This window comes from Chlamydotis macqueenii, chromosome 11 (genome assembly GCF_036417535.1).
Source record: "Chlamydotis macqueenii isolate bChlMac1 chromosome 11, bChlMac1.mat, whole genome shotgun sequence".
NCBI lineage: Eukaryota > Metazoa > Chordata > Aves > Otidiformes > Otididae > Chlamydotis > Chlamydotis macqueenii.
In genome coordinates, this window is record NC_141566.1 from 22,077,573 (window position 1) to 22,101,030 (window position 23,458).

General features: G+C 55.4%; 2 long non-coding RNA genes across 7 annotated transcripts; one reads left to right on the plus strand and one right to left on the minus strand.

The window, feature by feature from the left end:
* Positions 1-10,254: 10,254 nt before the first annotated feature.
* On the minus strand, positions 10,255-11,638 carry LOC147599432 (uncharacterized). Of its 2 annotated transcripts, none has more exons than XR_015259792.1 (3): positions 11,539-11,638; positions 10,874-11,411; positions 10,255-10,375 (listed from the first exon to the last, which is right to left on the minus strand). It is a non-coding gene; the product is annotated as an uncharacterized LOC147599432 (long non-coding RNA). The 2 variants fall into 2 exon arrangements; XR_015259793.1 differs by lacking the exon at positions 11,539-11,638 and adding an exon at positions 11,460-11,523 and having other exon boundaries at positions 10,874-11,284.
* Positions 11,567-20,185, plus strand: LOC147599433 (uncharacterized). 5 transcript variants are annotated; one of them, XR_015259790.1, is made up of 6 exons: positions 11,567-11,676; positions 14,841-15,488; positions 15,850-15,930; positions 16,327-16,448; positions 16,765-19,033; positions 19,518-20,185. It is a non-coding gene; the product is annotated as an uncharacterized LOC147599433 (long non-coding RNA). The 5 variants fall into 5 exon arrangements; XR_015259789.1 differs by having other exon boundaries at positions 16,378-16,448; XR_015259791.1 differs by having other exon boundaries at positions 16,378-16,448; positions 17,258-19,033.
* Positions 20,186-23,458: the final 3,273 nt, after the last annotated feature.

Sequence of the window (23,458 nt, forward strand, 5' to 3'; positions counted from 1 at the left end):
TTGGCTGTGCTTGGCACGCAGACCGCCTGCCTTGCAGCACCTCCCGGGGATCTCATCGATCCCATCTCCAGGACCAGCAGCTCCTGAGCACGGCTGCCAGTTAGACGGGGTTTGATGCTTTGCTGCTGCTGATGGAAATTGTGTTTGGCCGCTCTGGTGTAGCAGCCGGGGAGGAGCGGTTTCTGCAGGGCGGCTGGCGATCCCTGCGGTGCCTACCCATGGGTGGAAGGGACCTCCCCACTCATGGGGTGGGTGGGAGAGGACATGTCCTTACCCAACTGTGACTGCGCTGCGTCTGAGTGAGAAGTATCCGCATCCCCTCGGGTAGCGGATGCTGCTCCTGGAAGGAGGCGGTGGGTGCAGGCTGGCTCCCCAGCAGCCTTTGCAGGTGGCTGTGATCCCTTCTCTCCTGCTGTTGTCCTCCATCTGGGGCAGCCTGGGGCCAAGCTGGGGTGGCACAGCTGAACTGCCACCTCCCGGAGGGGAGGGTCCCTCTCCCTCCCTCCCTCCCTGAGCATCTCCCACCACTGCGGCTCTGCGGGGTGCGGGGCGAGCCAGCAGCCCCCTGCCTCGCAGCTTCCCCGCAAGCCCTTCCTGGGCATGCAGCCTGATTTCGGCTTAATTCCTCCTGCACACTTCCACGCCTGGAGTTAGAAAGTGGGCTGTAAATTCACTTTTTTGGGAGCTGTGGATTTGTGCAGGGATGTGTGCGCTGGGTATCTGACACGTTTTGATAGCCGGTTACCTGATTTTAAGGGACAAACTTAGTAGTTCCTTATCCTCATTGTTTTCACATCCCTCCCTTTACCTGAATAATTCTTCACCCATCTTCATAATTAACTGCAAAAGACGGCAGCTGTCCCTTCCCTCCAAACAATCTTTTCACCATCAGGGACCAGCACTTGTGCTGGGATGAACAGGAGGTTTCTGGTAGCTCTCACTACAAAAAAATAATTTGATGCATTTTTTATTACCCGGTTATGACTGCCTGCCTTCGCTGTATTTACTTAATAGGGTCCTAAACGGCTGAGCATCCCTCCTTGGTGCAATCAGCCATGCTGTATCGGTGTTGGTGTCTGCGCTTAATGGTGCCTGAAGAGCTTGCGCAGGATTACAGAGCAAAAGCAGAACCCAGGCGAGGACTCAGATGCCCAGCTCAGGACAATGGGATAATGTGGATTTGCTGTTGTGCCCGGTTCTCCGTTGCTAATTCCCATTGATCACCTCTGGGAAGTGCTGGGGATTCTCTAATCCAAATGTGGAAAATCTTCCCTTCAATTTTTTTTTTTTTAAATTGAACTTGTAATTTATTAAACTAATTTTGTGCTGAAAATGGAGAAGTTAGCAGACAAAGAGAACGTGGCCACCTCAGCCTGCAGGTCCCCAAGCCCTTGCCCCTGTGTTCCTGAGGGCTGGTGCTGGGGACAAGCACCCTCTGGAAATTCTCTTACAGTCCCATAGCGAACAGAGCATCCCTCTGTACACTGCACCGATAGCCTCATCTGCTGCCACCTCCTTCTTACTTCAGTCGTGAAACACCTACTCCGCTGTCAGCAGCAGGACTGCTGCGGGCTGGGAGCGCGCCTAAACCCCTTCAGCTCCCCCCCAGACCTGCAGCCTCCCTGCCAAGGTGTGGGGACCTCTTGCCATGGCCAACACTTGCGCGAAGGTGTAGTATGCTCTCCAGCAAACCTCAAAATATCTCTTGCCATGGCCAACACTTGCGCGAAGGTGTAGTATGCTCTCCAGCAAACCTCAAAATATCTCCTCCCATGCGGCTTTCCCCGAGGAGAGGGTACCTCGGTGTAACTTCACTGCCACGGGCTTTAACCATGCTCAGCTTAAGTTTTTTCTTTTATTAACGCGATCCCCTCCTCTCTCTGCAGCGTTTATGTACTCAAGTGATTTGCGGGATGCTGTCATCTCTCCCCTCAGCTGCTGCTTGCCTCAAGTAGGCAGATGCTGCTCTTAAAAACATTTCTGCCTTGATTCCTCCAGCTCTAGATCGTTACAGCCTCCCCTTAAACTCTTCTGGGTGTATCAATGTCTTTTCTAGCCATTACATGCTTAAAGCGCGTGCAATATTCCCCTCTTAATGCCCGCTCTCCAGCCCAGTATAAACACCCAGCAACGTGTATACAGAAAACAATGCCAAGCCTCGCTGGGAAAGCTTTCCACTCCAGTCACCGTTATCTCTCTTGGGGAGCGAGTGAGAGAGAGCACATGCTGCAAGTGACAGGCGCTCGGCATCTCTCGAAGAGTGGCTGGACCGTGTTCAACAGCTAATGGCCGTGACGGGGGAAGGACGCATGCGGCGGTAGGATGGACTCGCCTCGCCGTCTGAGGCTGGAGGCTTTGTGTGAGCAGCCTTCCTGGCGACGTGGCATGGGATGGGAGCTGATTTTTGTTTTTTAGAAGTCAAAGTGCGCTGTAGGAGTGTCTACCTAAGAAAAAGATTATCACCAGCATCTCCGCGTAACCCATTTTTGAAGACTGCCTGTTTTCATCATTTTAGGAGAAAGGAGAATAAGCAGCCATAACGCTTGGTCCTTTGCCGTGGGTCTGTGCCGGTCTATGAGGGTGGCACCTCACAGGGTGGGTGCCTGCAAATACTGGGGGCTTGCCGGTCTGTGCCTTGCTGGAGGGCTGATCTTCAGCGAGAGAACTTTGTGGTTTACTGCGGGTTTCGGTTTCCTCTGAGCATAACTCGTTTTCCCATTAAGACCAGAATCTTTGCTGACAAAGGGAGACTGAGCTCCCAAGAACATAAAATTCCCAGAAGGTAACTGGAGCACCAGTCCTTCCCTGGCGCTCATCCCCAGCAGGTCCAGTCCTGTGGCGGCCGCGGAGCTCGCTGAGGCGGGGAGGGCTCCGGGGTGCTCGCAGTCCCGTTTCCATCTCGGAGGACAGCGGTGGTAGATGGTTTTTCCAGGATGGCGATGCTGTACAGAGACCAACATCTCGGAAAGCCCAGGGGATGCTCTGTGACTTTGTATCACTTGGGTTTCCCCAGCAAGACTGGGAACCTGGGGGGATGCCTTCCTCCCTGGGCACGCACAAACTGCGTTTGGGTGAGTTTTACCGTAAAAATGCTTCCTTGTATATTCCGTCCCTTCTTAATACAGGTTTTTAACCTATACCCTAAATTACAGAGTGATGTCAAAGATACTATCTGTTTTTATCCTACTGTTCATTTTTTCCATCAGATATTAGTCATTAAGCCGCACTGCTTTTGCAATGCAGAGGCGTTATTGCAGATGAGTGACCAGGCCTAAGCATGCCAAACATCCGGCTAACGAGAAACGACAAGGGTTCCCGGCATGGGAACTGAGGGCGCAAGGGGGGAGTGAAATCAGCAGGCGGAGAGGAAAGGAGGGATCTCGGAGTGCGTGACCGTGCTGACTTTGTCCCTCTGACACAGAGACTGATCCTTTTTTCCGCTTGCAAATCTCTCCCTTTTGGAACAAGCAATACTTTTCCCTTTCACACTCCTGCAACAGGTGAGGTGCAGGGAATCGGGCAGACAAAGGACGCGTTAATTTTTGAGCTGAGCTGTTCACTTGACTCCGTAAGCAAAATTTCTAGAGTGGCCTATTTTTTTTGAAAGGTTCATGCTGATCCAGGGGAAAAAAAAAGAAGCACAACAGAGGGCAAATCTCTCCTTTCCCTGGGACTTGTGCAATTAGGGAGGTTTTTATCCCGGGCCGCGATGTGGGGCCATCTGTCCTGGCTCCAGCAGGTCCTGCTCCCCAGCTCCTGTGCTTAATTGCTCTTCCATTGGCAGCTCCAGCATCGCTGCATGTGTTTCGAATGAACTCTCCTCTCCAGGCTGGTTTTACTGATCACCTCTGTGTGACTGGCAATTAAAGCCCTTTTCAGCCGCGGGAGAATTATTGCCTGTTTTCCAGCTTGTATCTCCTTCCTTTTAGCTTGCTCTGCCTTTTGCATTTCCTAATATTCCCTCAGTTCCTTATCTGTTGCAAAAGCCCGGCCGTGGAGCCATTTGTCTCTTCCCTTGATGAGAACCATGCCTTTTGGGAGACCATCTGGGCTGTTCCCTGTGGAACAGGATGGTCTCCAGCGTTGCGGCAGATCCTCCCAGTTTTTAGGTGCTTGTGGGGAATAAAGGAGGCGGTGAGCAAAAAAAAAAAAAAAAAGATATTTAGAGAGCAAAGGAGGGTGAGCTGAGCCCCGCGGTAAATCCATCCCTGAAGCCGTGGTGCAGGCAGGAAATGATCTCTTAACACCGTGCACCTGCATCCCCGGGAAGAGCATCCAAAAGGGGCCCAAGCCGGCGGCAGGGTCGGGAGGAATGGCGCTCACGAGTCCAATGCGGGGGGCGGGGGGGGAGGTTTAAGGCTCCTTGGCCAGCTTCAGTCCTCGCTTGGCTTCTGGTTCCTGCGTCCGCGTGCCGCTGCCAGATGCGCTCTCCCTTTTCCTCCAGCAAATGAATCTGGTGCTGTTGAAAGGCATCGAGGCAGCAGCTCTGGAAGCCAGGGGCCAGCTGAACGCCGGGATGCGGACAGCATCCCAGCATGCCCAGCACAAAGGCACTGGGGTGTTCAACGCCTGGCGCAAGGCTGGCACTTGGAGAGAGTGATGCTGCGGTGACGGGCTTTTACAACCAAATCTTATCTGGAACCATCAAAGCCGGACTCTTACAGCTTTCCAGCTACCCCATGCCAAAGCTCCTCGTCAGAGAGAAGCAATTGTGTGCACAGATGAAAAAGCGCTTATCCCGAGCCAGGGATGGCTGCGCCCAGCCCCGCTGCGGAGCCTCCCCGGCTTAACCCCACGCAGCAACAGGGCGTAAGCGCCTGAGACAGAGGAACGTCAACAGGACCGAAACCAGAGCAGGAGGGAAAGCTCCAGGAATCCAGTCGGGCTGCCGGGAGGCGGGGTGGGTGTCCGCGTCCGCACTCTCATTAAAACCCGGATGGGGTTGCCGGGGCAGCTGGCTGAGGTGCCTCCTGAAGCACAGGTCTTACCAGGTCTGCTGGCTCCTTCATCCAGAGGGGACACAAAGGAAAGCGTCCTTAAAGATCCCGCACTGAGGGTTTCCCTGGCCTTGGCGGATCTGACAGGACTTGAAAGGCTGAGGAGCTGCAAGCGAAAGCACAGCAGAAAGGTGACTGTCAGTAAAGCAGGCTCGCCAGTTCAGAGACACGCGCCCTCCCCTCTAATCACGGCTTTGGCAGGGAATTCACCTTTTCTTTACGACACAGCGTCTGCATGAAGCGGTGCCTGACCTCCGCAGGGAAGCCTGCCCCTCTCCCAGCGCATCGAGCGTTCCAAGGATGCAACCGCTCGTGAGCAAGCGTCCTGCCCCGGCTCAGCGCTGTGAGCACCAGGTTGGGTCAGCGTTCCCAAATCCCTCGCGCTCGCCTCCCCGCCCCGCAGATGCGGAGGAAGAAAGGGGTCAGAGTGCCTTTGGCAGCGGAGACCTAAAGCTTGGAAAAGCCTGAAAGAAATTGCCTGCAGCTGCTGCCGTAGCACGCTAAAACCCAAGCCATGACAGTACTTTTCAGATTCCAGTGGGATGGGAGAGGTGTTTTCTCGAGGCTCGCTTCCCCCTGCCCCGCGGGGGATTACAGCGAGGCGATTGTGGGATTTAAGTCCATGATGGTGGGATTAGGCGTTCCTCAGCCGAGACGGTTCCACATTCCTTCCGCCTGATTTGCCACTCGCCGCTCTCGTTCCCCGGACCAGAAACCGGCTCGCTCAGCTCCCTTCCAGTTACTGCGCTGGAAGAGTTTGCAGCGCAGCCTCAGCCCGGCGTCCCTTCCTCGCATGTGTGCCTTGATTTAGTGCTTTGATTTGGAAGTTATTTTTTACAATAAGAGAAAGATGGGCCATGCCAAAAAAAGCAGTTTCATAAAATGCTGAACATGACTTGCATTCTGTAATTGCAAACCTGAGAGACTTGGGGTAATTGACATTTTGGATGTATTGCAGAGTATCGTATTTAATCTTGAAAAGCAGGTTCCAGGCGAAGGAGGCAACTGCCAAGCCAAACGCAGACTCCTCGCCGAGTCCCTACCATAACTCATTTTCCAATCCGTTCAGCACAGTCCTGAACCTAAATGTTTACGTTTTTGATTTGCTAAGATAACATTCCTGGGTCACCGAAACTGTTTGTCAGGGAAGGTCTCAAGGAGGCGGCAGGAATCAGCGATGCGGGGCTGCGTGAGGGGTGCTGGCGCTTCCCCGTGCTCCGTGGAACCCGCGGCCGACGCCGTGATGGGAGGGATGGCAGAGAGGTCTCGCCGTTTGCCCATCAGTCCTGACACCGATTTGGGGGACGCAAGAGGGACTGCGCACTCCGTTTTGTAGAGGTGATGCTCGAAGCGAAGGGTGGTAAACACGGAGGTGCGAGCATCGTGGAGGGGTCTACTCCAGCTCCTGGGCTGCGGGTTCTGCGCTGCCACGTCCTGCGCTCCCGCCTGGGTGAGACTGCACAAATGTGGGACCGGGCGCAAAGCGAATTTCACAGAAGTGTGACTCAGGGTACGTGTATTTCTGTCGGAGCGTGACTCCAATGCGCGTGTAACTTTACAAACGTGTGGGTTGTGGCTGGCGCTCGGTGAGGGCGTCTGAAGCAGGAGCAGCCGCGCAGCGGCGAGCCAACCTTCCCAGCTGACCCACGGCTTCGGCTTTGTCTACCAGCGCAGCTTCTGTAAAGTATCTGTCCCGCATTATCGTGGTTTACAGCCCGGCTATAAACATTGGCTTCTGTTTGAAATACAACAAATATCAGCGGAAATCTGCTCTCGGCTTTATGCCTCCCGGTAACAGATACCAGTGGAAGTTTTCAAAAAGGCCAGCCTTCCTCTAGCAAACAGTGTTTACGTTGCTCCGGATTTCGGTGCGGCGAGTGCTAATTTACAGTGGTGCAAATGAAGAGAAAGCAGAAAATGCAGGGACGTAAGAGGGAATTGTACATCCCTGACCGTGGAAATGAAGGCACAGCCCTGGCACCGCAGCCCCTAAAAGCTGGGAATACTGCCCCGTGCCTCGGGGGGGTCTGGGCAAGGAGCTGCCCTTCCCCGCTCCTGGGGGGAGATTTCCAGCAGCACTGCCAGCCCCGTTTCGGGATGATTTGGGGGTCAAGGCTGGCACCGATTGGGAAGGGGTTATTATTTGCCCAGCTGCACATCTTTATTCATCAACGCGCCCATTGTTCTGCACATTTTGCATATTTCATTGTGAGAAATGGGGTGGGGAGGTGTGGGGGGGAAGCGATCGCCACGTCTCTGGGAGTTGGGCTTCTCTTTTATTTCGGCGGCGGCGGGCTGCAGCAGGAGCCCGTGGCCGTCGGGATGCTCGCATCTGTTCCTGATTTGTGGACAATGGAGCACCATCCACCCGCTGCACACGGATGCTCTGTGACAACTTGACAGCCTGCCCAGGAATTCAGACCCAGCGGTTCCTTTCCAAAGCCATCAGCGTTGTCTGATCCAACGCTAGAAAGGGGGTGGAAATCGTAATTTCAAAGGGAGCAGAATAAGAGAGAAGTTGCCTGGTTTTTGGCATTTGTGAGGAGCGGCATTAGAGCCTCCCTTCGTCTGGGCCGCAGCACCACTTCGCCTCCTTCGGCGCAGCGCGAGGGCGTAAGCAGGTCTGAGCAAGGGACCGAAATTACATTACCTCGCGCGCCAGCCCCGAGCCTGACCTTGGGGATTAATTAGATAAACAACCATCTTGTACTGTACCTTACATAAATGTACCAGCAAGGCACCATTAAGGATTGCGTTGTCACTAACCTGAGCCCTTAGTGATTTAATTAGACAATTAGAGGGTGCTTGGGAATGCTCTCGCAGTAACCAGAGATATTAACGCTATTTGTATTGATATTTAATGGCATTGCAGAAGGGATTTTAATTATCCCGAGCCTTGCTTGTCTTTAAACTTCCAGAGAGGAAATTCTCTCCTGACTTTAGCAGAGTCTCGCAGGTGCTGTCGCAAGCACTGGCTCCCGGGGCCAGAACCCTTTTCCGTCATAAACCCGTGCTGCTCCTTGGCAGGGGGTTTGTCCGCGGAGCGTGCCGATGCCGTGGGCGGCTGCCGGAGGAGCAGGAGCCGGCCCCGGGCGGCGGTGAGTAACGAGGGCTGTCCCCCAGGCAAGGACCACGCAGAGAGGAGGGTCCGTGGGACGGCGAAATCAACGGCAGGTTCGATAGCTGCGCGTGGAGGAGCGATCGGCGCCTCGCCTCGTCCCTGCACGCTGGAAAAGAGCAGGACGTTTGTCGGCGTGGTGAGTGAGGTGTTCTATGGCCTCTGATGGGTAAAACAAAACCCGTCCTCGCTCGGGTCCTCTGCGGCATCCAAATCACGGGTGGCTGTGCATCCGCTCAGTGATATCAAGCAAAATCTGGTGACTAGGGAGAGCCTTCAGCCCACACCAGCTCCAGGACAGGAAAGGCTTTGTTTCAGCACTGGGTAGTGCTCAGTCCCTTCTCCATCAATCCCAGTCAAGTGCACTTTCTCCCCGCGTTCCTAAAGATGCCATTCTTGCAATATCTCTGCCAATAATTGTATTTTCACCCAATTACAGCCCCTGTAATACAATTAAGCCTAAATAATGTAGACAAAATGGAGAGTAATTTGATTTGCTAACTAATGATTGAGGCAAGTTTTGGGTTGTGTTCCCCCCTATTTTCATGACTCGACAGTTGACTCAACCCACAGCTATTCCTCCACTCCCCGCCCTTTACTGAAGCGTGGATGCAGAGGAATGATTTATCAGAGGGATGGATCCAGACTTCCAAAAAACGAGAGGACGTTTGCTTTGGTTTTGTGCATGGAAGGGGTGGGATCCTCTTGGGAGCTCTGGACGAGGCAGTGAATGGGATGTCCTCAGATAATCAAAGACAATGAGGAGAAGTGGGGTCAATGATCCGTTCCACAAAAGCATAAGGCAAATGATACACTGAGCACTTCCAGAAAGCGCTAATTCGACAACGGCCTGCTGCAGCCGGCCATCTGGCCAGAGCAGAGAGCGGGAGTGCCAGGCTGTGAGACAGGCATCTCCGGGACGGGAGTGAACTGGAGATGTCCGTAGCGTGGGGCCTCCACCGGTGAGCGTGTGGCCCAGGCATCAGAGCTCCATGGAAGAGAGGGCATCGCCGGCCTCTAAATGTATGAACAAGAGTAGATGTCAGCGTGTGACCTGGTTTTGCAGGATAACTGGATATGGGCTTGGCGAGCTGATACGGAGGGATCTTGCACATCGTTATTCAGGGTCAGGTCTTTGGCACGGTGCGCTACTCTTTTCCATTTGCGAAGGGTAAAAATATGAGAGCAGAGCTTGAAAAACCTGTGTAAATAAGAAATAAGAAAGGAAAAATAAAACTGCAGGGAACAGCTTCCTCTGCTCTGCTTTGCCTTTTTTAGGCAAATCTGCTGCTCACCCTCGCAGCCCCCAAGCTCCCTCTAAGCCCGAGTGTCCCAGCAGAGCCAGGAACCGGTTCGTGCTCAGGCTCCCACCTGGGAATGATCCGATTTCCATGTCCTGGGCCATCCCTCTCAAAAACCGACCTGCGGCAGCGGCCCGGCTACGCCAGCGTGTAGCAGTGCTCTGGAGAGGGCTGCCGTGGGATATTTTGCCAAGCCTTTTTATTCCTTGGTTACAAAAAGATGCTAAGATTTGGTTTGGAAGGAACCAAACCTAAAGAACCCTAGGTTTGCACTTGGCATCAGTGGCTGGTGCCGGGAACCTGAGCAGCTTCAGTGTTCAAAGAACATGTAGACGTGGCACTTCGGGACATGGTTCAGTAGGTGTGGTGGTGTTGGGTTGACGGTTGGACTTGATGACCTTGGAGACATTTTCCAGCCTTAAAGATTCTATGATTCCATGACTGCTGGGCAAGCCCTCCTGTCGATCTTGACGGCGCAGTCAACGCCAGTCTCACCCAAACGATGCGCAGGGTGCATCAGGTAAGGGTGCTGGCTGCCAACGCGCCCATCTGAGCAGACCCTGGCTCTGCCGAATGCACTTCAGCGATTCTGTGTGTGAGGCTGTTACGTGGGAGCTCGGAGAACATGATCTCATTGCAAACATTGACCTAGATGGATGCAGCGGGATTACAGCTCTGCAGCGCGCCGGCAGAATCTGGCTGCTTTTATTTACACATGCACTGACGTTAATTCTCTCTCTTCTCCCTCCAGGCTGAAGCTGCTCTTTTCTTCCCAGCAGTTGCTCTCGGTGTTTTGCAGTTGGCTGGTGGCCTGAAGCCCCAGCTGCCCACCGCAATCCTCACCAGCAGAGCCTGTGCCTCGCGTGGCCGTGCCAGGCTTGGAGGGTTTCCCATGGAGCGGAGCCCTGGGGACCACGCGCTTGGGGGACATTGGGAAACCTTACCATGTCACTGCTGTCCTGCCTTGGTAAGTCAGCAGCGTCCCGGGGCTGTCCAGGGCTCAGCAACATGGTGGTCAAGGGAGCTGGCATCCCCCGGTCCTCTCTGATGGGCAGGAGGTGAGGGTTGTGCGATGGCCGAACGCCTGCGTGGCTCTCCAGAAGCTCTTTTCTGGGGGTTCCAGGGAAGGCTGGAGGAGGAGCGCGGGGCTTCCACCTCACCATGCTCCAAGCAAAGGGGCCGGAGGCACCAGCGAGATTTGTCTTTCCCTGAAGCGTTGTCCTCCAGCCAGGAGCAAACCTCTCCCTCCATGGCAGCCTGCATCCCTTCCATCTTTCTCTTGGCAGCTAAGTTGTTAATAAGCTTCCTTTTGCTATGATTCCATCTAAATTGCTGTTTTAAAACAACTACAGATGTGCTAAATTGGCTCAGCATAATAGGATGAGATGGAGAATAAAGGTTCCCCCAGTGGGCTGTCGCCAGCACAGGTAATTTATTACCTGGGTGGCTAATTATACGCTTCTCGGCTTTCTAGGGTGAAAACATCTTGATATTTCCTAGTTAAGGAGCCCTGACACAAGTGAAATGACCAGACATGTGAATAGGAAACATGGTGATTAAGTACCTGAGAGATGAAGAATGCAAAGGAAAAGGCATTCTGCAGCCAGAAAAAATGAACTGTGCGATTTCCCTCCGCGCCCGGGGGAGCGAGGAAGGGCCGGACCCCTCCGAGCTCCAGCCAACTCAGGCACTTGGTGCATGAAAGCTGCAGCTAACTGAATTCCAGGCTGGGGAAAAAAAAAAACAACTCCTGTAAACGAGAGAGAAGAAATTGTTTCATGAGTTCTGCATATGTGTCAGGGGGCTGAGGCTGATGGGAAGGAGAAACCCCCAGCCCTCGCTTCTGCTGGGCCCTGGCTGCACCCCACCTTGCCAGGCAGCCCCCCAGCCCTGCAGCCGGATGCTGTGCAGCCCCCCAGCCCCACAGCTGGATGCTGTGCACCCCACCTTGCCGTGCAGCCCCCCAGCCCTGCAGCCAGATGCTGTGCACCCCACCTCGCCAGGCAGTCCCCCAGCCCCACAGCTGGATGCTGTGCACCCCACCTTGCCAGGCAGCCCCCCAGGCCCGCAGCCGGATGCTGTGCAGCCCCCCAGCCCCGCAGCCGGATGCCACGCACCTCACCTTGCCGGGCAGCCGCGGGCTCACCATGGCCACCATCCCCAGCGCAGTCCCGGGAGACCTCTGCCACGGACAGCCCCTCGCAACCCCGCCGGCTTCAGGAGAAACCCACTTTCCCCACCGGCGTTGCAAGAATTGTAGGTAAGAAACACATCCATTATCCTCTCAGTCATTATTTGCTTGATAAAACGCAATGTTTGCTTAGTTAATGTGCCTGAGACAAGGTATCTTATAAAATACACAGTCTGCTGATCACGGCAAAATGGGCCAATTTTCGCAGCAGTAAAATCCACGGCGTGAGGCAGATCCCATCTAGAAGGGAGACGCCTCGCCGAGCGGCCGGTGTCAGCCCGCGGCCTTCAGCCACATCAGAGGAGCCGGCCAGCACACGGTTTTTATGTGGAGGGATGGCAACAGCGAGGCAAAACCAAACCTTGGCAAAGAGCTTCTTTTTCCAAGACGGGGCGGCCGGCCCGGGCAGGGTGGGTTGGGGGTGTGCTGCCTGCTGGGTGGCCCGTCGCCGATTTCGGATGCTGCTGGTGCTGCGGCTCGTGGTGGCCTGGCCGGGGAGGGGGCTGAGGTCTGCCTGCCCCCGGGAGCTCGCCCTGGGCTTTGATCTCGCTGTGAGGCCACAACACCATCTCGCTTTAAAACGAGATCCAGACCTCGAGACCTCTGGGTGCTGTTTTAGCACCGGGGTGACAGCACCTGGGATGGGTCCCCAGCTCGTTCCCGGCTCTCAGCTGTGGAGGAGCAGCCACAGCAGCTTTATTCTCATGGCATCCTCCGATCCACCCGTTGTGGCAGGGAAGGATGGGGCTGGGGGAAGCCTTGCTCTGGCCATGGGGATGGATGCAGCTGCAGCACTGGCTGAGACGTGGATCACAGAAGGATTTGGGTGGGAAGGGGCTGTTAAAGGCCATCCAGTCCAACCCCACTGCGAGGCTGCTCAGAGCCCAGTCCAACCTGGCCTGGAATGTTTCCAGGGATCGGAATTCATCCTAGGAATTCCAGGGCGGGATCCCAGCCACTGTCACCACGTCACCTTGCGGCTCTGACAGAGCTTTTCCCAGAAATCCCTCGGTTCTGCCCTCCCCGTAGGGCTGCAGAGATTCGCAGTTTGCCCCACAGAGCCCGGCGTAGAAGACGAGGTCCCTGGGAGGGCAGCGTGCTCCTGACAAAGGGGAACCAGAAAGCATGGTGTTTGCCGTGTGACAGGGGCTCGCTCTCACAGACAAGAGGGAAAGCCGTCTGCGCGTGCCTTTGAACTCCGCAGCATCTCCCAAAGCTCTAGCTTTATGCCGCTTTATCCTTCAGCTTCTTCCTTAATGAGAAATTAATTAGCCTTGTAGTTCCTGCCAGGGAACTTGTAAACATGCAGCGGTGGTGCCTGTCACTCCCCACCCTGCCCTGTCCCGTCCCACCCCCCGTCCCCGCTGTGCAGCCCAAGATATCTGACAAAAACACTCGAGAACAAAGCTGCCCGGTTAATTCAGGGAATTATCAGGAAGCCTGTAGCAGAGCTGAGATAATAGGCCTTAAATAGCAGCCTGATTGCGCTTCCTCCAGAGGCTTCGCGCCGCTCCCTCCCGCCCCAGCAGCGAGGGGCTCCAGGCCACCAGGACCCCGGGATGGGGAGCCGGCTGTGGTGGGGATGTGCTGATGGGGATGCTGGCACGGGGGGCCAACAGGGCTGCTGGCTCCCTGGCTTTTCATTTGGGGGAAAAAAATAAAATAAGAGGAAGGAAAAGCCATGCTCGCTGGGGTGACTTGGTGGTCTGCGCGGTGACAAACTCCCTGCGCTGTCCTGCTGCCGCCTGGGCACCGCTTTGCTCTTCAAACAGCTCCTGGCACTCAGCAAACGCTGGGAGAGGAAGGTCTGCGGCCCCTCGCCGAGCCCTGCCTCCCAGCTTCAGAGGCATTTACTGGGATGCTCCAGGGCTCAGCATCCCGCCAGTCTCCCCAGAGACCCTCAAGCTCCCCGCTGGCCCCGGCCAGAGCCACAGTCCGTCCCACCTGCTAGTGCACGGGTGTCTGCACGGGTACGCCCGAGCTGAGGGTCTCCAGAGACGCAGCCAGACCCTTGAAAGTACAGCCCTGACAAAGGGCAAACGTGGCTAAAGGATGTGCTCCGAGGGCAGCAAGGGAGACAGCAGAAAAGGTGGAAACAGGGCTGAGAAGAGAGGGTCAGCCTTGTGAATCACATCGCCTGGGGACGTGGACCAGACCTTGGGCTGCGGCATGGGATGGGGGAAAAGTCGTAGCTACGGGCACGCTCCTGTTCATGCCACGCACGCGTGTAGACCCCGGCCCAGTGGAGGCTGCGGATCCGGTCTGCTCTGGCAAAACTGGCCTGTGTGTTCCCACCAAAATCTCTGCTCTGCTGCGCTTAGGGCACGGCCAGTGCGGTGGCAAGGGATGCTTTGCAGCCCCAGCCCTCAGAAGCCAGGCTTTACTGCTGACACGTTTTTCCCCGGCGCATTGGTTACCAACGCAGGAGTTTTCTACCCCGCAGGACAGGCGGTTTCCGCAGTGAGGAGGTTCGGTGGCGAGGGAAATCTTCTGATGCGAATGTCAAACCTTTCCCCTCTGGTGCTCGGGCGATGGGGCCGAGAGGACGACGGGTTTTTGTCATTTCCTTGCAAAGGAAATGTACCGTTCCAAATACAACTTGTAGCTACTTCAGAAATTAGTCATTATTTTGTACATAAGCTAAACACTGGAGCATAACCATAAATAAATAAAACCGACTTCGTAAACTGGAAATTAAATATATCCCATCCTTGTTTGCAATGCAGCATGATTCATCCTGTTGCTTCCTAGTTTAGTTTTTTATTTTAAACCAGGTTTTGAAGCCTTGTAGGGCTCTTTGCGCTGTTTATCCACGCTGCAGGTTTGATTTGTCCTGTGATGCTCCTTGAGGAACGTTGTTTGCCCATGTGTTTGACATCAATAACAAACCCAACCCTTCCTTGCGCTGCGTCCTCGCGGGGCCGGCGGTGGTGACAGGCGTGAAGGCGCTGGGCTGGGGCCTGCTGAGCATTGCGGTTCCCCAGGTCACCTCCGTCTCCACCGCGGGCTGCGAAAGCCCTGCCCGGCGTGGGTGCCAGAGCAAAAATCCAGAGGGCGCAGATCTGCGCTCGTGCGTGTCTGATACACGCTGCTTACTGGGAGCACTGGTCTCACCTTTTTTTTCCCCAGCCTCCCTGCAGTGGCAGGAGCTGTGAGCTAGTTCAGGCACTTGATCTTATCAAGTCTTTTTTAATTTTTTTTTTAATTTTTTTTTTCTTTCTCTTTCCACCAAGATGATTTCCAGCCGGATCAGTTCCCCAGCCTGACTCACGAGGAACGCTGGGACGAGCACCTGGTACCGCAGTGCCACCGCAGAGGATCCATCATCCCAAGGACCATAAGGAGCCCTCCCTGACTCTGCTGCCCAAAGCACCGCGGCCCCGGGCTCCCCTCCTGCCTTGCCTTGGGCATCGCCTCTGGAAGCATAAATCACTTACGTGCGCAGAGAGCGAGTGAGAAAGTGCCTCAGGCTCCCCTGCCCTCTTCCTCGGCTCCGAGAGGAGCTAAAGACTGGATCACACCAAAAATCACATACCCATCCTGCCTGCTGGGAGCCAGGGACCGGATGGATTTTGCATTTCAAGCCGGAGCTCGAGAGGGCTGTCCAGCCGAAAAGCCTTGCGTTCAGCACGGAGCCCGCTGTCCCCCACAAGCCCCAAGGCAGCGGTGATGCCGCAGGCTGAAGCCCACTGTGGCTCCCGGGACTCATGCTCCGGAGGAGTCTGGTGGCCAGCCGCATCCCTGTTGCGTTGTTACCGCTGGAGGAATCGGAATATTTTGGCCTCTAATCCTCCCCCAGCCACCCCCGGCTCCTGGGTGTCTGGCTGTGGCGGCCGAGCTCTCGGTTCCCGGCGGCTCAGGAAGGCTCGCTGGGTGAGGAGGTCAGCACAGGCATCTGGGGTCGCCTTAGGGTTACCCCGCTCCTCATTTCGGCAAGAAAAATCAGTCTGCCTCTCTCTTCTCCCGGGCTCCGAGGCGGCAGGGGCAGGGAGGACAGGGCTGAGTAGATCTGCGACCGGCTGGTGTCTCTTTCCAGGATGGGATGCGTCCGGAGGGCGCGTGGGTTTGGGCGGAGGCCCCTGGGAGGATGACCGCTGCTCTCCCCCGGCCGGCGGTGCCGGCAGCCTGGAGCGTCCTGGGGCGCGAGCTGCTCCGCGCCCGGGGCAGAAAGGGCCTGGACGGTGGATACGTCCCTTTCATGCTGTACGTCTACCCTTGTTCTTGTCCTGTGTTTTTTCACAGATGCCTGATTTTTGCAGCAGCAAGAGGTCGTTTAGCCTAGGAGGGAGAAGGTGACCTCACCCAGGAGCCCCCAAAATCCAGGTATTTGCTCCCACTTGCACTGTTTCCCATGCCACACTCTGAATCGCGAAGCACGAGATTCGTCTGTTCCCTAAAGTGGAGCTTATTGAGCCCAGACCCTCCCTGCGATTTCCGCTGGGTCAAGAAACCCCCGAGCCCTTGGAGCATCGTGGTCCAGGTCTCATTCTTCAGTTAAATACCTGCAGTTGCCTGTCTTGGCAGAGCTCAGCTGCTAGCCCCACTCCCTGCGAAACCAGGCTGCAGCATGTAAAACAGGAACGTTAACTATTTTTGCAGCTGTCTGCAGCTCGCAAACTGTAAAACACACACTAACGTAACAGCTCTGCACCTTGCCCAGCAGATGCCAGTGACACCGAGACTGATTTTCTTTTCTTTTAATATTTTCTTTTTTTAAAGACGGTTTCTAAAAATTGGAGGACTTCCCTGACAGTGGTGATTCTTCCGCAGGAGCGTGGCTGTCAGCAGGGACCGGGCTCAGCAGCGTTCCCCAAGCCGCTCCATCCCAACGGCAGAATGAGGTGAGCCAGACCTTTCCCACCAGCAGCCCCGTCTGCTGCCTCTCTGGGGCCATGAGTCTTCAGGCGGGGAGGTGAGACATCCCCAGATCTTGGACCCCGAGCCCGGCCTCCCGTCTATCGTGACATCCCGCTGTCCCCCGCAGCAGCGCTGCAGATGATGGCCGCGGCTCCCGGCAGCAGCCGACGCCAGCCGGGAGCTGATCCGCGCTTTCGGGTGGGAAGGCGTTAGCTGCCAGGCCAGTCTGAAATCAATTTGTGTCTATCTTTGAACCTGATTCCTCTCTAAGCCTGTTTTGGCTCTGTTTGTTTGGAATAGACCCGATCCTAAAGGGAAAAGCGGATGAAGCAGACTAAACATCAAATATTGAATAGCAACTGCTAATATGTCAGCCATCGAACGCCAGCGCGCGCCTGCCTCCGCGGCAGCTGGGAGCTGGGCTGCGCACCCACCCCTGGCTCCCGGTGCTACCGAAATCGAAGGCAGGCTGCACATGGATATATCAAATCGCTGGAACGAAGGAGAAAGCCAGTTTCTGCTGCCAGTCTTCCTGGCATTCCATCTTCTGCGTCCGCCTTCCGCTGAGGTGGGAGGAGATGATGTGCGTGCTCCTTCCAAGGTGCGGGGCGATGGGAGCCAGGGGCTCTGCGAAGGCGCTCAGCGAAGGCTGGCAGGGCGGCTTCCCCCCGTCCTGCTGGGAAATTAAAGAATTCTTATTTTGCTTTGGGATGAATCCAAGAGGCTTTGAAGTCCTGGGAGGGATCTGCTGGCCAGGCAAAGCCTTCCCTCCTTCTCTCTCTCTCTCCCCCAGAATTTCAAAGCTGCGGCACTGGGATGCATCCAAGAAGAGGGCTCCTGTGCGGCTGCGGCGAAGGGGAGCGGACACAGGGTTGTCGCTGGTTTGCCCAGCTGTGCTGGGGGTCGCAGGGACCAGGGAGGTCCTGCGAAAGAAACACCCCGAAGTAGGGTGAGAGAACCTCAACCGTACCCCTGTTCGCATGCACACGTGTGCTGCGCTTCACGCGCATCTTGGCTGTCCTGTGAGTGAAATTTCAGGAGAAACCGCGCAAACATCAGTGCCCAGGGATCCCTCACGGGTCTGCTGGTGGCAGGGACGACGAAGGAATGCGAGACATCCCGCCCGTGTCCCTGAGCAGGATCCCCCATCGCGCTGTCAGCGGGCACTTGCCGCCGTGGCACGGCATGGCCCTGGGTCCTTCTCCTTATCTGCCGTGCTCCTCCTCTTTCCTTGAGCCACTTCTTTATCGCATTTTGAGCATACCTTCCACTTGACTTAACACTAACATATGTACGGCCGACATTTCAGTAATGCCGAACAAATTAGCTAGGGCTGATTGAGAGATTATCTGCCAGCCCCAGCCTCTTCCCCCCAGCCCTGGCCCCCATCTCTCCATGCTGGGGCTGAAGCAGGGGGCTCCATCCCAGGGAAGGGAGCTGGGGCCCTCTCCTGGTGCACCCACCCGGCTGCCGGGACCTCCCCATCACTCCTCTCGCCTCCTCCCTGGCTTTCTGGGACACATCCTTTTCTCTCCTTCCTCCTCTTCTTTCCCCTCTCTCTGGCTGAAGGACTTTTCTGGGTGGCCCAGCTCGGCATGGCACGGCGGTTCACTGGGGCGTTACAGGGGAACGAGCACCCCAGCACTGCGGAGGGGAGAGGGGCTTCCTGCGTCCTCCAGCCCAACGGACGGAGCATCCCGTCTCCAGAAAGCGGCTCTCGCTGGCACGAGAAGTAGGCAGTAATCGAGGAAGGGGGGATCCTCCGAGACCCCCACAGCCCCCTGCCTGCGTGTGCGTTTGCAGCCTACAGCCAGAGAGGGGAAGGCAGCTGGCCCGCGTCTTTACCAACGTGCTTTCACGGGAAAACCTCCAGCGGCTGAAACGCTGGGTTGCTGGTTCTGCTCCCGCTGTCCCGGTGCCGCTCTGGACGGGGAGGTTTAAAGTCCTGCTGGAGGCGTTCCCATCGCCCAGCCCTTTCCCCAGACATGTGTTATTATGGATTTCTTTGTTCTGAGCTTTTACGTTTCCTCTCGAGTTCCTGAGCTCTGGCTACTCAGTCCTCACGGTGCCGGAGCCTTGGTTCTGCGTTGGATAGCGCTGGGAAGTGCCCGGTGGGCGCATTTCTGTGCGAGGGGCTGTGAAAAACGAGGATGTGTTTTACAGTGTTCTGGTGCAGAGGGGCCCTGCGCTGATCCCACAGTTATTACGCTGGAAGGAACCTCTACCAGCTCACCTGCTCCGTTTTATCCCCTGTATCAGGCCAGTAAACCATCCTCGTCAGATGTGTACTTAGCCTTATCCTGGAACACCTCTGGGGAAAGCAGCTCAGCAGTCTCCCCGAGCAGCTTGTTCCGCTGTCTGAACTCTAGTTAGAGTTATAAAGGTTTCCCTAATGTTTAACTTTAATTTTCTCCACTGCAACATAACACCATTATTACCAGCCTGAGCTCCTCGATGGCTCTTTTTCCCCTAAGCCCCCATTTGGAAAAGCCGGGGAAGGAGCTCCATGAGCTGCCTTACAGCTGGGTCACAACACAGTTTGAGCCAATTCTGCTTAATACGAGCTGAGGTAGGCAGAGTTTATGGGATTGTATCGGGTTTTGAACGGTCTTAGGCAGTGCTCAAACATCCTCTTGTGAAATGGGCTGGGTGGGGGAGCCGGTGCCCTGGCTGCCCCTTCCACCCGGCGCGGGGGGACGAGGGATGGGGTGACCCCCCGTGGGGGGCGGGCGGGCACATGGAGGGTCACAGGACTCACCGGCTGGGCGCAGGGAAGAGGGATGGTGGGGAAATGAGATCTCAGGGGGTTTGAGGGTCCTTCCCGGGGGTCCCTCTCTGCCCCCAGCACCATTTCACAGCATCCCTACCTGCGGGCACCCACCCTCTCCTGGTAGCAGACCAGAGAGAGGAGACTGGAACGTAAAAAGGAAACGAGTACATGGAAATTCAAAACTCTCCCCAGACGAAAAACAGAGGGGAGAGGGGTTTTTTTTTGGCAAATGAATTTGTGAAAAAAGTTCCTGATTTTTCTTTCTTGTTTTTGACTTCGCAAGTTGCATCGAGCTTTGGTTGCGCGGCTGCATCCTACATCCTCTGCTGAATCCTGCGTGAGCCAGCCTGGAAGCAGCCACCTCTCTCCCATTATCACCAGAAGAACTTGCTCCTCTTCCAGCTCCGTCAGGCTGAGCCACTCCGTTGGGGCGCTGGTGGTCCGAATGTCCCGCCAGAGGAAAGGTCTCGCACCCCCTGGGAAGCAAAGGGTTTCCTTACCGGTGTCCCCTGTCCCTGTTGTCACCTTGTGTTCCTGGCTGCCCCTTTCCCAGTTCCCCCACAGCTGCCCCCCATCTGATGGGCCGCGGGGGACTCCCGTCAGGAGATGGGGACAGTTTCAAACCTCAAGATGGAGTTGCAACCACTGTTGGGTCTTGATGGCTGGCTGAGATGAAGCCAAGCCAGCAGGTCAGGGTAAGAGGTATCTCCTTCGATTTTTTGCAAAAATTGAGAGAGGATGGCCATGGGCAGCATCACCGGGAGCGGCAGGAGAAGTCGGTCCTGGCCGGGGGCGGGTGGATGGGGTCTCCTGCCAAGGGCTCGCGTGGGATGTGGGAAACCACTGCTGGGGAGAACAGCCCGCTCGCCCATCCCGCCGGTCTGCGCTTCGGGAGCTTTCCTCGCCCGTGAATTGTCTGCAGAGTGTGACTGTAATTAAAGTAATTATGCAAAAATATTTTTTTTAACTGAGCGATTGTAGCAGCAACTTTTATCCATTCTGGGCCCATTTGTAAGCAATTTACCTCAGGAATTTGGCAGCCGAGAGCCAAGCGGCTTTGCTGGGCCAGTGAGCCAGGCTGCGCGCGCCCGCGTTGCCTGCGGATGAACGCCGCTTGTTGAGTGGGGTCGGTAGCACAGATACTTGTGCTTATCGCCTCGCAATGTGTTTCCTATGCATATTCCGTAATATTTACTTAAATCTAGCTGGTTCTGCTGAGGTTGCTGGCAGCAAGCACAACCACCCAAATTTTCACGGCTAACGAAGACAAAACAAGACACCGGGCAGGGGCTGAGCCGATTGTTTGAGCACTGCAGCACACGCAATATTTGTTTTGTGGTGTTTATCTAATTTAGTTTACAACGTGGGAGCTTTTATTTATTTATTTTTAAAGCCTGTCGCCCCCCCCCCCCCAACCTTGTAAAACTTGTGGTTCCATCCAGGATTCAAGTTACAAACTTTTGCTGGTTTGCTGGAGCCGTGATTTTTTTATAAAAGTGTGGTTAGACTATTTTTACTTTAGAAGAAGAGTCGGTTTTCTCCCTTTTTTTTTGCTGATAAATTGCAAATGGATGAAGGAAACTTCTTCAGACTCTCCCTGCAGACATTCTCCTTCGGGTGGAGATCGAACATGGGGAGCTTCACCCTGAAATGCTTTGGATGTTTATGAGTGGGAAAACAGGGGCCAATTCCGAGCGCTGCTTTGTGAGTTTACGGGGATGCTACCGGTGGCACCGGTATCACGCCGGGGGGCTCAGGAGAGCTCGCCAGCCACAGCAGCCTGCCAGCACCCTCCTCCCAAAGCCCAGGCTGGCCGGAAGGACGGCGAGCATCGCGTCCTGGAGACGGGGAGTTGGGTTTCCACAGCCGGACCTGCGCCCGTGGGTGTTTTAACGTTTGCTGGCTGCAAAGCCCGGGAGAGCAGCAGCCCACGGGCCCAGGGCGTGGAGCGGCTGTGGGTGCCTCTGCAGAGCCCCGCGACGATGCTGATGAGTTTAGGAGGGAGGAAGAGGGGGCTGGCGATGAGAGCTCCTCAGGGAAATCCCCGCAGAGGCTGACAGCAGATTTGCACTGTGAAAAATTTACATCTCCTGCTGAGAACTCAATTTTCGTAGGCGATAATCAAATGTGACCCGTGTAACAGAGTGATATTTTTACAGGATGTTTTTTCCTCTTCTTTTATTTGCTCCTCTCTCCTGGTTTCCGTTTGGCGTCTGCGGCGGTTCCCGACAGTTGCATTTTGACGAGGATCCTCAAACCACTTGTAAATGCTTCCAAGCGAGGACGAGGTGGAAACCACAGCATCCACCCCCAGTTATTACCGTGACTTCAGGATGGAGTTGGTCGATCCCAGAGCCTGGCTGCCTGGTTCCGGCGGGGGCTGGCCCGAGGTACTGCCGTCCCGGAGGTTATCGGAGGAGATGCGGGAGAGGGGGAAAGACGGCACGGAAATGGTGCGGGTACCTACCAGGTGTCAGTGGAAACGTGTGGGTGCGGGGAGTACCGGAAGGTAATGCAGGCAAAGCTGCTAGGGCAATTCTCTTCTCCCACCCACGGGCTCTCTCGAGCCCTCGCCTGTCAGTCAGCCCCTGATTTACATGAAGGCGAAATCCGCTCCCAGCTTCTTTAAATAAAACAACGCGCACCTTCCTGTAGCGCAACATATTATCGCAGTTTGTCACAGCATCATCCAGGAGGCATTAATTCCCAAATCATTTTATGACATGTTTTATCATAAGTTATTAAAGAAGGTAGCAGCATTGGGCAATCATTTGATAAACTGAGCCATAATTTAACACGCTCCTCCGTCGTATTAGTGGGGAACAAGATTTATTTCCTCAGCGCAACTTTAATTACGGATAGGACAAGCAGGGGAGTGAGCTGGCTGAACCTTGAAGGTTCAGGATGCCTCCCGCCAGCTCCCTGGGGCAGGGCACGGGATCTTCCCGGAGCTGCCAACTCCCCCGCTGTTGGCCGGTCTGGCTCCGGGTACACAACGGGACCTTGGGTTTCGGGGCCTCAAGAAGGCGGTCGCGTTCTGCCCTGCTCTTCGGCCTCAGACAGCCATTGGAGGACTTGGAAACCAGGGGGAAATGAGTGATGGAGCGTGGGTATGTGCTCCTGCAGCCTGTGCGAACCCGGCCCCTCGGGGTGCTGGGAGGGAGCATCAGGGAGGGAGAAAAACCCCAGGATGTGACCCAGAGGCTTCCGAAAAAGCCGAATGTCTCCTCCCGTTGGGGGAGTTAATGACCCTCCTGGCGAACATCACTGTTAGGCTGGGAACTTGTCAGAAACCCTCACGTTCCCCCCATTCCTGCCGCCTTCTTGCTCTTTTTCACATATTTATTTTTGGTTCTGGAAATCATCTTTTAATTTCTGCCCCTTTGTTCTCTCGTCTCTCCATCTCAGCCCCCTGCTCGCTCTCCAGGCTCCGGCCCCGTTACGAGAGCATGGAGGGGTCTCGGGCTGCCCCGGCTCCTCGCCCGTGCACCAGCCAGATGGGGATGGGGGATGCAGAATCCAGCCCCTCGAGCCATCTGAGGGCCCTCGCTGCCATCTCATCAGGGAGAGCTCCAGGGGCGGTTCTGATCCCCGCTGTGAAGGGAGGCAGGAAAGCCGTCCCTGTGGATGCGCTGGGGCCCGGGGTGCCAGAGATGCGGTTCGGCGAGGGTTTGGGATGCTTTGCAGGGACCGCTGAGAGCTGCTGAGAGAAACCAGCCCAATGCACCCCGCTGCCAACTCCCTGCCGCCACCACACCAAGCTTTCGTCCTTCGTAATCACGCATAGGGAAAAAAAAATTATCCCTCATTAAACTCTAAATTACAGAGCAGTTCAGGGCAGGGAGGGGGCAAGGAGTGCCGAAGGGAGGAGATGCTTAACCCATCAGACTGATGTCATTTCTTTCAGGCAGGAGCAGGAGAAACACAATCCAGTTCTCTCCCCCCGCAACAGAACAAAGGGGAATGTCCTCAAGGGGAGAAGAAGAAAAAGAAGAAAGAAAAGAAAAAAAGGCAAGACAAAAAAAGTCATCCTCCTGAAGCATCCTCTCTGCTGTGTATAACAGCTTGTCTCTTCCCCCACTTCCCCAGCACCGGTCAGGCTTACAGGGCCATAAAATAAGAGTTTGCAGCGTGTTCAATCGATTATTCCTCCTAATGCACTGTTTTTGGAGACAGGTAATTTATTTCAGACTCTACATGTCTACATGGAAAAAAAAAAAATCC